Raw genomic sequence first — 13077 nt, 5'->3', positions numbered from 1 at the left:
AACTGGCGCGCAGAAACGAGAAAACAAAGGCACTGACTTCGGCGATGGACCCACTGTGTGGCCACCTCCCAGCCCTTCAACATCTTAAATCTATGAAATGATTTATGAGTACCAGACACCCTCACTGATGCACCACAAGGCACAAGATTGCAGCGCATCTTAGTGACTGGCCAACACCTACAGAAGAATTGCTTCCAGAGAATACCGAGGAGTAGACGGCCAGCAATAATACATATTTATGTTTGTACTTTTTTGTTTAGTATATATTGCATCATAGCTCCGATACTTCTCACACGAATAAATAAATCCACTAATTGTAAATATGAGTGTCTGTATGTACGTCCCATAGCCGCCCAAACAACTGGAATGATTTAAGCCGAACTTGGTATGCATACGACTGTCTGGAAAGGTAGCACTGTGGGGGGACGTACACCTACGTCTTGAAGAGGAGCGCTGAAATAAATGCGTAAATAACAGTGCGCAAACACCCTAAGTATATTCAGTTACTGTATGAGTACGGGACCATTTGGTGACTTGCAACGAACTTCAGACATATTTCCAAATATTTACGAAACTTTTTCGCGCTGACACCCTCCCCCTACAAAGTGATGAAAGGAAAAAGTTTATCACACACTACATTTTCGCTGTTCGTGCAGTAAAACTGTCGTACCAGGCATGACATTTTAATTTATTACTTTTTCGCTCACATTTTGCTGCCCGTATCCACATATACGACAATGTAGCTGCAAAGTTATATCATTGTACGAAGCATAGGTCAACATATATGACGCGATAAGCACTGACACGAGTGAGAAACTAGGTTTTCTTAAAATGCAACGCAAATTTTGATAATGAGAGCACTTAGCGACTTCCAGCGAACTTTAAACGTAATTTCAATACCTTTTCTAAGCTTTTTCTAACTTATATGCTTCACACCAAATACTTAATACATTACATCATTTGTAAAGTAATCCGAAGTTTGAAATGTTTCATACAGAGCAGTTCGATTCTTTAAAGAATCGCGGTTTACTGGTTGCTTACTGTCTGGAGAACAGTTGGGTCAGAACCACCTACAATCCATAGGGTTGGAGCAATAGCGAACAAATTTTTTGCATTCATAATATTATTTGTGTAAAAATACTGCGGGGTTAAGATTCCATACAACTTCCAGGGATAGGGAACACACTATCCTGCAATGAAGACACGGCCCAGTGCGCCGTTGAGTAGTGAGTTGGGAGAATTTTAAGAGAGAAATGGACAATATTAAAGTGAGACGAGGACCCATAGTCCAATGTCTTTTTATTGAATTTATTTGTTAGCGTTTTAGTGCTGAGAGTTGACAACCTGATGATGAGAGCAGTATCTCTAGAAACACATTGTTGACTATTGTTATGTACCATCAGAGTGGTCGAACGATAAAAAGACGTTATTGATTATAGGACTCCACTTACGTTCGCTACCGCACTAATGCACACATCAAAAACAACTTGCATCACCTCGGGTCCGAGAGTTGCGGAACGTGTGCAGAAAATTGGAATAGAGATCAACATAAACTTTATCCTCCCCTTTTTATTGCTCATGAAAACCACACAGTGCATGTTGTACCACCGTACAGTGAGACCGTCAGATGTGGTAGTCCAGATTGCTGTACACAGCGGTACCTCTAATACCCAGTAGCACGTCCTCTTGTATTGATGCATGCCTGTAATCATCGTGGTACATCTATCCACAAGTTCATCAAGGCACTGTTGGTCCAGATTAACCCACTCCTCAACGGCGATTCGCCGTAGATCCCTCAGACAGGTTGGTGGGTCACGTCGTCCATAAACAGACCTTTTCAATCTATACCAGGCATGTTCGATAGGGTTCATGTCCGGGGAACATGCTGGCCACTGTAGTGAGCGATATCGTTATCCTGAAGGAGTCATTCACAAGATGTGCACGATGGAGGCGCGAATTGTCGTCCATGAAGACGAATGCCTCGACAATATGCTGCCGACATGGTTTCACTATCGGTCTGAGGATGATATTCACCTATCGTACAGCCGTTAGGGCGCGTTCCTTCACCACCGGCGGCATACGTCGGCCCCACATAATGCCACCTCAAAACAGCAGGGAACCTCCACCTTGCTGCACTCGCTGGACAGTGTTCCTGACCGGGTTGCCTCCAAACAAGTCTCCGACGATTGTCTGGTTGAAAGCATATGCTACACTCATCGGTGAAGAGAACATGATGCCAATCCTGAGCGGTCCATTCGGCATGTTGTTGGACCCATCTGTACCGCACTACATCGTGTCGTGGTTGCAAAGATGGACCTTGCCATGGACGTCGGGAGTGAAGTTGCGCATCAAGCAGCCTATTCCGCACAGTTGGAGTCGTAACACGACGTCCTGTGGCTGTACGAAAAGCATTATTCAACATGGTGGTGTTGCTGTCGGGGTTCCTCCGAGCTATAATCTTTAGGTAGCGGTCATCCACTGCAGTAGTAGCCCTTGGGCGGCCTTAGCGAGGCATGTCATCGACAGTTCTTGTCTCTATCTCCTCCTTGTCCGAACAGCATCTTTTGTTCACTCCGAGACGCCTGGACCTTTCCCTTGTTGAAAGCCATTCCTGGCACAAAGTAACAATGCAGACGTGATCTAACCGCGGTATTGGCCGTCTAGGCACGGTTGAACTACAGACAACACGAGCCGTGTACCTCCATCCTGTTGCAATGACTGGAACTGATCGGCTGTCTGACCCCCTCCGTCTAATAGGCGTTGCCCATGTATGGTTGTTTACATCTTTGGGCGGGTTTAATGACATCTATGAACAGTCAAAGGGACTGTGTAACACAATATCCACGGCCAACGTCTACATTCAGGAATTCTGGGCACCAGGGTGATTTAAAACTATTTTTGATCAGTGTAGGACGGCTGGTGGCAGCCACTCAGCCCACATGCAATTGGAGCCTTATTGCTATGACTCCATCGTTCATGCTTAGTACTTAGTATTGTGAGCTTCATCTAAGTGGCTACTGTATGAGCTAGACTCTAATTCTTTCTGCAATATATGTGTAATGAATCTTCGTACGCTTGGAGAAATACAAGTGAATCTCAATTTGCCGTGTTAACATGTCCGCTAATCATTTATGCTCCTGTCCAGCTTTCCAACGACGACAGTTGCCACACCACTCTGTAGCTCACCTCTCCTTACCTTTGTATATGAATTAGTACACAACTGTTTCTGCTATTAAAGATGTACGAAACTAAACATTATACAAAACTACATGTGTGCACAGTGTGCTGCCCGCACGTTGCCCGAGTGATGACCTGTCCCATCACTACTCGGAAAGTCTTTGCTTTGCTCGGTCCTTCTAGGCATTGCTCGACATTTCATTTAGCAGCGCGATGCGACACTTTTTTCTAGCATTTAGGGTGGCTTGTTTTAGTTGGCACGCCTTTCTTCAGTTCAGCAGAATAGTTGTGTTAAGCCCAGTTTATCCTACGTGGAATAAAGGAAGTTCACAGGTCCAGTGGCTGTTTGCGCAAAAAGAAATAGTCTAAAGATGTATCGTTCAATCCTTTAAAAATAAATGAGAATCACAGAAGGAGAAGGATTAGAACTGTCAGTATCTATTACGTAGTCGGATATTAAACAGGTATAGCAAATTTGCAATGAAATGGCATTACAACTCATGCAGAAATAACTTAAAGATTTCGTTGACAGTGAAAGAGCTAAAAATTATAAAGAACGGCAGACGATTTGTTCGGGTGTAATAATTCTTCTGTTCATCAAGAAGCACGTTGTGTTGAATATGCAAGTATGGAACATGTGATGGAATTGGTGGTCCGAATAGTAGATTTTCTGAAGTCGCAAGTGTTATTACATCGTGAGTTGCAACGCTTTTAATTGGAATTCAACGAAGATTATTGATATGTCATACATTACTGTGAAGTACGTGGTTAATTCTAAGGACAAGCGTGGAACGAGCTTCCGTTATAAGATATGCTGTTTTGAATTTATGAAGGAAATTGGAAAGCAAGAACGAAAATCAGAAGATCGGGATGAATAGCAGACCTTGCATTTTAAGAAATGTGTTCAAATGTGTGTGAAATCTTATGGGACTTAACTGTTAAGGTCATCAGTCCCTAAGCTTACACACTACGTAACCTAAATTATCCTAAGGACAAACACACACACGCATGCCCGATGGAGGACTCGAACCTCCGCCAGGACCAGCCGCACAGTCCATGACTGCAGCGCCCCAGACCGCTCGGCTAATCCCGAGCACATTTTAAACAAAGATGACTGTAGACTGCCCTTTAGTAATACATTGTAAGGGGAGAAGCAACTTATTACTTACTTCATGGTGAAAGTGGTTGCATATAAAAAAATAAAACCGCATTGTGGATGTGGCAGGTTCTGACAAGGAACACCATTAATTTCCACGTGCTGACTGGCGCAGAAGGAATTACCAATACTGAGCATTCCAATGTGGCGTTGAGAGAATTACAGGAACAGCTTTCTAAAGGTTTGAGAACATTGCCAATCGTGCGTCTGTTTTCGAGCTGTTGCGAAACCGTTTGCCATTTCAATTGAATGTGCCCCCTGTGCATCTGCAGATGGAATGATCGATCTGCATTCTAATACCCATTAAAAGACAAATTCTTTTACGATAATACTGTCCAAGACACCTAAATTGTTTTCCTCAGTAATAGTTTAAACGTTTCACTAGTACGGTTGCAAACGTGATATTGTAAGATGGCAAGAACTATGCCCCTTTCATGAAGTCATTAAAGATCACCTAACTCACGTTGAGCGAACAGTAGGGCTGAACAAAAATGACTGACAAGGCACAGTGCATCTTGTAGAGAGTATAGTATGGACGTATTGGAATAATTAATGTCGGGTGATGGTTTTAAAGTAATTCACACGACATGAAAACTTTGTGGAAACGTGTCGATTTACTGGAGGCCAGTTTACCCCAGGGAAGTACTCAGAATTGACCGTGGCCGCCGGGAGAGCGGCTAAGGGAAGCGACAATAGGCGGCTTAGGGCGGCTCAAGCTCTGAGAAAGCGGTAAAGGGGAGCGGCCTCCAGCTGCCTTAAGATGAGTACAGTGAGTGGGTGGTTGACCCCATGCTGGTGTACCAGGAAACAGACGGAGAACTTGTATGCCTGTTGATAAATGTCCGTCGTCCTGTTTTCTGTGAAACATGCGAGAAAGCCATGCAAAGCTACAGTGGAGCAGTCAACAGAGGTCAAAATATGCGTCTTCGTGACTATAGCAACTTCAAGCTGAATTCACGGTCCGCAGAATCTGAAGAAAATCAGGTGAAGAGTGACAGAATGAAATACGCCGGCCTCCGATGGGAACGTAGGACCAAGGAATTTGAAGTACTCTCCTGGGAGTCAGAATTCCGGAAACCTTGGTGTTGTGCAGACGCTAACCTTGATGGGTGGCCTGGGAGGAGCTAAAATAACAGAAGTTGAGAGGAAGGGAAATTTTGTGGGAATTTGTTCACTTCCCAGAGCAGGTGTGGTCGGCGCTGGGAAGCGACACATAATTGACGCAACTTGCGCTGCAACTGGCGTAAGTGATTTTGCTGGAGGGGAAACCGAGGCGAAGAGTGGACTGTGAGAAGTCTCCGTAGAGGTCTTCCGCTCCCAGCTTGCCTAGAGTGCGGACGTGGCGTTCTTTACTCAGCTTCCCTGAGAGAGAGTGAGCATCTCTGCAGTTTAGGACTTAGCAAATGGAATGATTGAGCTTGGAGATAGAAAGTTCTGGTTCAGCTATGTACTGAGCAAGATAGCTAGGAGTGAATAGATGAGTGCAGCCTTGCAGCACCATGAGGTCGGCCGACGTCCACACAACGATGCCGCTCCACCATGCTGTAGCTGTATTCGGTGATGTTGCGCCCACTCTGGCCATTGATTAATTTGTTGGGTCACGTCGGCAAAGTTTCCACAAGGGTTTCATGGGCCGTGTATTGTAGAATTCTTGTCGCGCTTCGCATTACGCCTGGGTCAGTCAATAGGAATTACTTCTGAGTTATCGCACTTTACTCCACGCAAACGCAACTTATTAGCACTGCCTGATAGGAGGGTCTTGTAATGTGGTGATCGAAGGTCGGGAGGTAAAATAAATTTGTGCTAATCGACTCCATCTGTTTTCAATCAAGTAGTTGAAATCCCAAGTCACTTTCTTAATTAATGTTATGTTCAACATTTGCATCTGGTGTTCAATAGCTGAATATAACATCAATGTGCACTCCATTTTAAGTAAAAGTGATCAATTCTGAATAAATTAATGTCAACACTGCCACCGCAGTTCAATCAGGAGTCACAGGGCCATATTACTTTTTTGCGTTATCCGATATTGCGGCAGTTTTGCACTCTCTGTTGATCTGTTAATCAATTAGTTGGGGTGAACACACGCCAAAACCAGCTAAGTGACGGATGGGGTGTTACAATATCAATACTTCGATCAACATATTTGTGTGAAAGGGTTTTTACAGTTATGAAACTGAATAAGTCGCGACTACGTAGCAGTGTAAGTGACGAAACTCTCCTATACTGTCCGCGTCGGTACGTGTGCCGACAGTTTGTGCCAGATATAAATTTTATTGTACCTTCAGCGAGCCAAAATTAATTAAATAATACTAAAAATTTGTTTTTGTGATGTATGACGTTGAGAAATATGAAATATGAGAAAACCGTATATGGTTCCTTAGCAGTCCCCCGCTCCCTCCCCCCTCATCCCCCTCTCTCCCTACCTCCCTGCTCAGAGGCAAGGATGCACTCGGTCGCGGGAGATTGACAACCGTGCACGAGCACCGCACGGGAGCAGAGTTCCTTGCCGCTCCCAGTTAAGCAGCTCCCGTATTGCTGTCCGCTATGTGCTCTACTGTAACTACTGCCCTCTCTTCGTCTGCAGCGAGAATTAATTCAAGCATCCGGTAATCCGCCCAACCTGAAACACTGCAGTTATGACCTTATTCGATGCTACGCCTCAACAGTGTATGATCAAGGCTACAGATGACAGAACTAAATGAGTATTCAGAGCGCCAAAGACGAGTATTTCAATAAGGTACTCGTCCTGCAGTATTCAAGATAAATATGGAACAGGTTCGTCTGTTACTGCTTTTTACTTAGATTTTTTATGCCTTTTTTTGAAACGGTTATGGATGGGACATCAAAAAGCTTTTGACGATTTTGTCACAGAATCAGTGGCTGTAATTTAGCTTTTTCAAAAGCTTTCGCTGTTGTAAATATCTAATAATACGCAGATTTTAGAGTGACGACGCCACATCACTGAACGTGGGACTTTTGCCTTTGGTGGACAAGTGTTCCACCACCTGAGCTATCCAAGGACGACTCAGGCCCGTCCTCACAGCTTTACTTCCGAAAGTACCTTATCTCCAAAGGCAAAGGTCCCCTGTTCGAATCCTGGTTCGGCATAAAGTTTTAATCTGCCAGGAAGATTCACTCTTTAATCTGGCAGAAAGTGCCAGTCTAGAATCTCATTAGCCTTTTGTATATATGGGTCCACAGCCACTGCAAATTTATTAAGGAAAGTCGTTGTCCTCTGTAGGCTGTTTTTATTTTTAAAATAAACACTTTATTTCATACTTTTGCGCAATCAGCTGATTTTGTCACCCTGGGCATTTTTCAAGCTACTGTGACGGAGGTAGCTTGAAAATTCCCAAGCTGGCGAAAAGAGCTAACAGCTCAAAAGCATGAAATGAAATGTTTATATCAAAAATAAAAGCAGCCTATGCAGGACCATAACTATCCTTAAGTATTTAGTATCTATAATTTTTTATAAATATATTCTCTTGTATTAAGAGATTGTATGTTCTCGTGAAGTGAGAACTATAGACAATCTGTGTTCGTGGGAAAGGAATGTACTGAGTATTGACCGCCACCAGACAGTATCATTTCGAAGGCACGTGCGCTTTGGCATCAGCAGCCACCCAGCTAGGACGCGTTTCCTTCCTACCTCCTTTGTGGGCTTAGGTCCGAAATGATTAATACATTTCTAACGCGTCACCTCTTGATCCTCCAAGACTGTTCGGTGGCCTTGAAAACCTACCTGGACGTGCCTAACAGTACGTTGTATAAATAATAAACTTCCTTTTGGATTCTAAAAAATTTTATATTATGTTTTAACGTCCCCTGAAGTTGCCCATGCTTTGACTATTCTGCCCGGGCACACTCAGCAACTGAACAAAACATCACAACATGATGATGATGAAATGGAGGAATTGTGTTTTTTTATGTTTTTTATCATCAGTAATTCAAAATCTGTTAGCTTGGAGCAGGCCAACGAAATGGTAAATAACGTAAAAAGACGTGGTCCAGTCATGTTAATATGACTACCTCCTATGTTCTACGTGCAAAAACCAGTCACGGACGGCAGGTGGCAGCACTACTAGCGGAGAGGTGGTCAGAAACAATCTGAAAAGCTGATTTTAAGGGAGTTGCAGCGGAGGTTATGTTGACAAATAAACTGTTAGGAAAAAAGTTCGAAGCCTTGCGATGTTCTAGAGTTATTTAACATTGAATTTAGCCAACGAGGTCGTTGCACATGTAAATTCAAGCAGACTGCCACAGGCAGTGTCGCCGAACGCATTTTTCGTTCGGTTTCCTCAAACCGAACAAATGTAGCATTTGTACAACTAACTTAAATTTATCACTTCCGAAAAAGGCAGATATTAAGAAAACCTGTTTGGCTAACTTCAGTGCGAAATAACGTTGAAACGGCACAACGTACTGAATTTTTTCTTAATAATTATTTCCCAGCACAACCTCCCATGCAACAACCTTACATGCTTTCCATACTGTTGTTGATCACCCTGTATATAGCATTTCGGGGGACGCGGAAAACAGTGCAGTCGTTTTCACAACATGAAAACGGAGCGATTATCTGACGTCCAAAACGCCATGATGATTGGCTTTCGGGCCAGCGGTGGAAGCATTTACAAAACGGCTAAGTTTGTCAGCTGTTCGCGTGCCGCCGTGGTTACAGCATACAATGCATGGTAAAATGGGGCTATCCCAAACCAGAGCCGAGGCAACTGTGGAGCACCATTGGTGGCCATAGATGACAGGGGAGAACGACAGCTGCCAAAGTGTTTATAGATGAATACTCGTGCAACCATTGAGGAATGGTCAGGGACTACTAGCAGTGTCTCCTGAACAACCATTCAACGATCATTGTTGCGAATGGGTCTCCGCAGGGGCTGGCGCCTGTTTCATGCACCCAGGCTGACTGCTGTTCATCGGCAACGAAGTCTGGAATTTGCACACCAATACCGCAATTGAACGTCCACCCAGTGGCGACAGGTGGTCTTATCACTTGAATCACGTTTTATGCTCCATCGCACAGATAGACGTTGCAGTGCACGGCGTGAAACGTCTGAAAGCAAACACCCTGCGACCACGAGAATGTTTTCGCGGCATTCTAGATCTACATCTACATGGGTATTCTGCAAATCACTTTTAGGTGCCTGGCAGAGGGTTCATCGAACCATCTTCACAATTCTCTATTATTCCAGTCTCGTGTAGCGCGCGGAAATAATATGCACCTACATTTTTCAGTACGAGCTGCGATTTCTCTAATTTTATCGTGGTGATCGTTCCTCCCTATGTAGGTCGGTGTCAACAAAATATTTTCGCATTCGGAGGGGAAAGGTGGTGAATGGAATTTCGTGAGAAGATTCCGTCTCAACGAAACACGCCTTTCTGTTAATGAAGTCCAGCCCAAATCCTGTATCATTTCTGTGACACTCTCTCTCAAATTTCACGATAATACAGAACGTGCTGCCTTTCTTTGAACTTTCTCGATGTACTCCGCTCAGTCCTACCTAGTAAGGATCCCACACCGCGCAGCAGTATTCTAAAAGAGGACGAACAAGCGTAGTGTAGGCAGTATCCTTAGTAGGTTTGTTACATTTTCTAAGTGTCCTGTCAATAAAACGCAGTCTTTGGTTAGCCTTCCCCACAACATTTTGTATGTGTTTCTTCCGAGTTTAGTTGTTCGTAATTGTAATACCAAGGTACTTAGTTGAATTTACGGCTTTTAGATTAGACTGATTTATCATGTAACCGAAGTTTAACGAGTTCCTCATGGCCTCACACTTTTAGTTATTTAGGGTCAACTGCCACTTTTCGCACCATTCAGATATCTTTTCTAAATCGTTTTGCAGTTTGTTTTGATCTGCCGATGATTTTATTAGTCGATAAACGATAGCGTCATCTGAAAACAACCAAAGACGGCTGCTCAGATTGTGTCCCAAATCGTTTATATAGATGAGGAACAGCAAAGGGACTGTAACACTACCTTGGGGAACGCCAGAAATCACTTCTGTTTTACTCGTTGACTTTCCGTCAATTACTGCGAACTGTGACCTCCCTGACAGGAGATCGCAATTCCAGTCACATAACTGAGACGATATTCCATAAGCACGCAATTTCAATACGAGCCGCTTGTGTGGTACAGTGTCAAAAGCCTTCCGGATATCCAGAAATACGGAATCGATCTGAAATCCCTTGTCAATAGCACTCAACACTTCATGTGAATAAAGAGCTAGTTGTGTTTCACAGGAACGATGGTTCTAAACCCATGTTGACTGTGTGTCAATAGATCGTTCTGTTCGAGGTGATTCATACTGTTCGAACACAATATATGTTCCAAAATCCTGCTGCATATCGACGTTATCGATATGGGCCTGTAATTTAGTGGTTTACTCCTACTACCATACTTGAATATTGGTGTGACCTGTGCAACTTTCCAGTCTTTGAGTACGGGTCTTTCGTCGAGAGAACGGTTGTATGTGATAAGTATGGAGCTAATGCATCAGCATACTCCGAAAGGAACCTAGTTGGTATACAGTCTGGACCAGAAGACTTGTTTTTATAAAGTGATTAAAGCAGTCTTGTCATTCTGGAAGGCACAATCGTTCAACACAAGTACTCCCCTATCTTTGATATCATGTCTGTCCCTACATGCAGTTTGTTTTTCCTTGGCAATCTGGCAGCTAACAGCAGGACAACGTAACGTGTCACAGCTCATGGTGTACATGGTTCGAGGTGCACCGGAGTGAGTTTACCATTCTCTCCTGGCTACCAGACTCTCCGGATTTAAACCCAATCGAGAATTTATGGAACCAACTCGATCGTTCTGTACGTGCCACGGATCCTCAGCCGAGAAGTATGACGCAGTTGGCCACGGCACTGGAATCGGCATAGCTCCACATCCCTGTCGGTATCTTCCAGAGCATCATGGATTCTCTTCCCGAACGTCTCGCAGTGGTCCGCGCTGTAAGAAGTGGTTGTTCAAGCTGACGACAGGTTGTCATAGTATGGTGGGACAGTGTACTACTGGAATGAGACGTTTTTCACCTTTAAATATTGAACTGTTGTACGCACAAGTAGCGGGTCAGGCCATTAAAATTTAAACTTTAGATGATACTTCGTTTATCTGAAAAAAGATTACGTAATAGGGAAATTGTGCAACAGTGTAGTAGTAGTAGACTATGACTGCTCAGCTAGTGGTGCACACCTCATTAGCGTAACAAAGGCCACGGCATCGGAACGTGTTCTCTGTATGTCGGTCCCATGGCGGCGCAGTTCTGAGACAGATGGAAAAATTGGGAAAGAGATGAGGGATGGAGGATTATGAGGGTAAAAATGAGGATAAGGAAAAGAAGAAGAGAATGAATGGGAGGAGACGAAAATAGAAAGGGGACGGAATATATGAAAGGGAATCTTCAGGAGATTCGAACTGGACACTGTTGAGGAGCTGTTCCATAAAACCTACCTTCATCGCATACACAGAGGCTTGTTCCTTGTTTCTGTCTACTAGATGGAGCCACTCTCGTTATACCAAGTTAAACAACGCAACAAAAGAGTGCTGTGTATATTTTGCATTTTTGTTGGGTTGGTATGACAATGAAACTGAGAAATAAAAAAACTTAAAACAAATCGGTCAAATGTTTTGTGAAATGATTTGTCTAAAAGTAAGAAATAGAAAAGATTAGATAAACATCTGACGCACCTCATTTGCTGTACGTGATTTTGAACATCATTCAAAGGCTCATCAAACGTTTCTCTAATTCCCTGCTTTTACACAAATCATTTACAAAATGTTTGACTGATACTTTAATTCTTTTTACATTCAGATTCTTTTCAGAAAACATTATCTTACTGGTACCTCTTTTGCTTTCCCAGCATCTTCTGTTCATGAAATGTCCTGAATTTACTACTTGATTCGAAAGAAACCAATGTAACTTTTGTGCGCAAAATGGCTAGGAGTTGAAAAGATAAACTTTTTGACACCTCATTCGTCCTCCTAGTGCCTGCTGTTCTCCAAATGCTCTAAATTTAGTAGCTGATTCAAAGGAAATCATTTTAAAAATCAATATCACCCAAATATAACTGTTTATGCACTGAATAGCTTGAAGAGAACTTTTTGACGCTAGACTAGCAGCAGCTATTCCTGAAATATTTCACTTTTCCCTTAAATCACTAATTGTATTTTTCTTAATTATTGTGATTATTTTCAAGCATTTTTTTTTCAAAATTAGACCGCACACAAGTCAATTTGATACTTCATTTGTCCATTTACCACAATTGGTCTGGCTATTTGACCAAAAATTAATTTCCTTCTTGCAGGCAATGCGACTTTAGACTGTATATTGTTCCACGTTTTCAATTAAAGCGTACAAAATTATTCTTATATGTATGTTCCATTTAATAGTAAAGTTGTGTTGATCACAGTCTAGGAAATGCAGGCTACGCAGCGGTCAGGACTGAAAGAAAGTTCAGGGAGATGTCGACAGGGGAGAAAGGAACGCAAAGTCTGCCGTGGGCTCCAGTTACCCTGCTTACACCACTGGGATCAAATGGTTCAAATGGCTGTGAGCGCTATGGGACCTAACATCTGAGGTCATCAGTCCCTAGAACTTAGAACTATTTAAACCTAACTAACCTAGGGACACCACACACATCCATGCTCGAGGCAGGATTCGAACCTGCGACCGTAGCAGTCGCGCGGTTCCAGACTGAAGCGCCTAGAACCGCTCGGCTAC

The sequence above is a fragment of the Schistocerca americana genome, chromosome 4 (genome assembly GCF_021461395.2).
Source record: "Schistocerca americana isolate TAMUIC-IGC-003095 chromosome 4, iqSchAmer2.1, whole genome shotgun sequence".
In the NCBI taxonomy this organism is placed as follows: domain Eukaryota; kingdom Metazoa; phylum Arthropoda; class Insecta; order Orthoptera; family Acrididae; genus Schistocerca; species Schistocerca americana.
Note: the sequence above shows the minus strand (reverse complement) of the source record.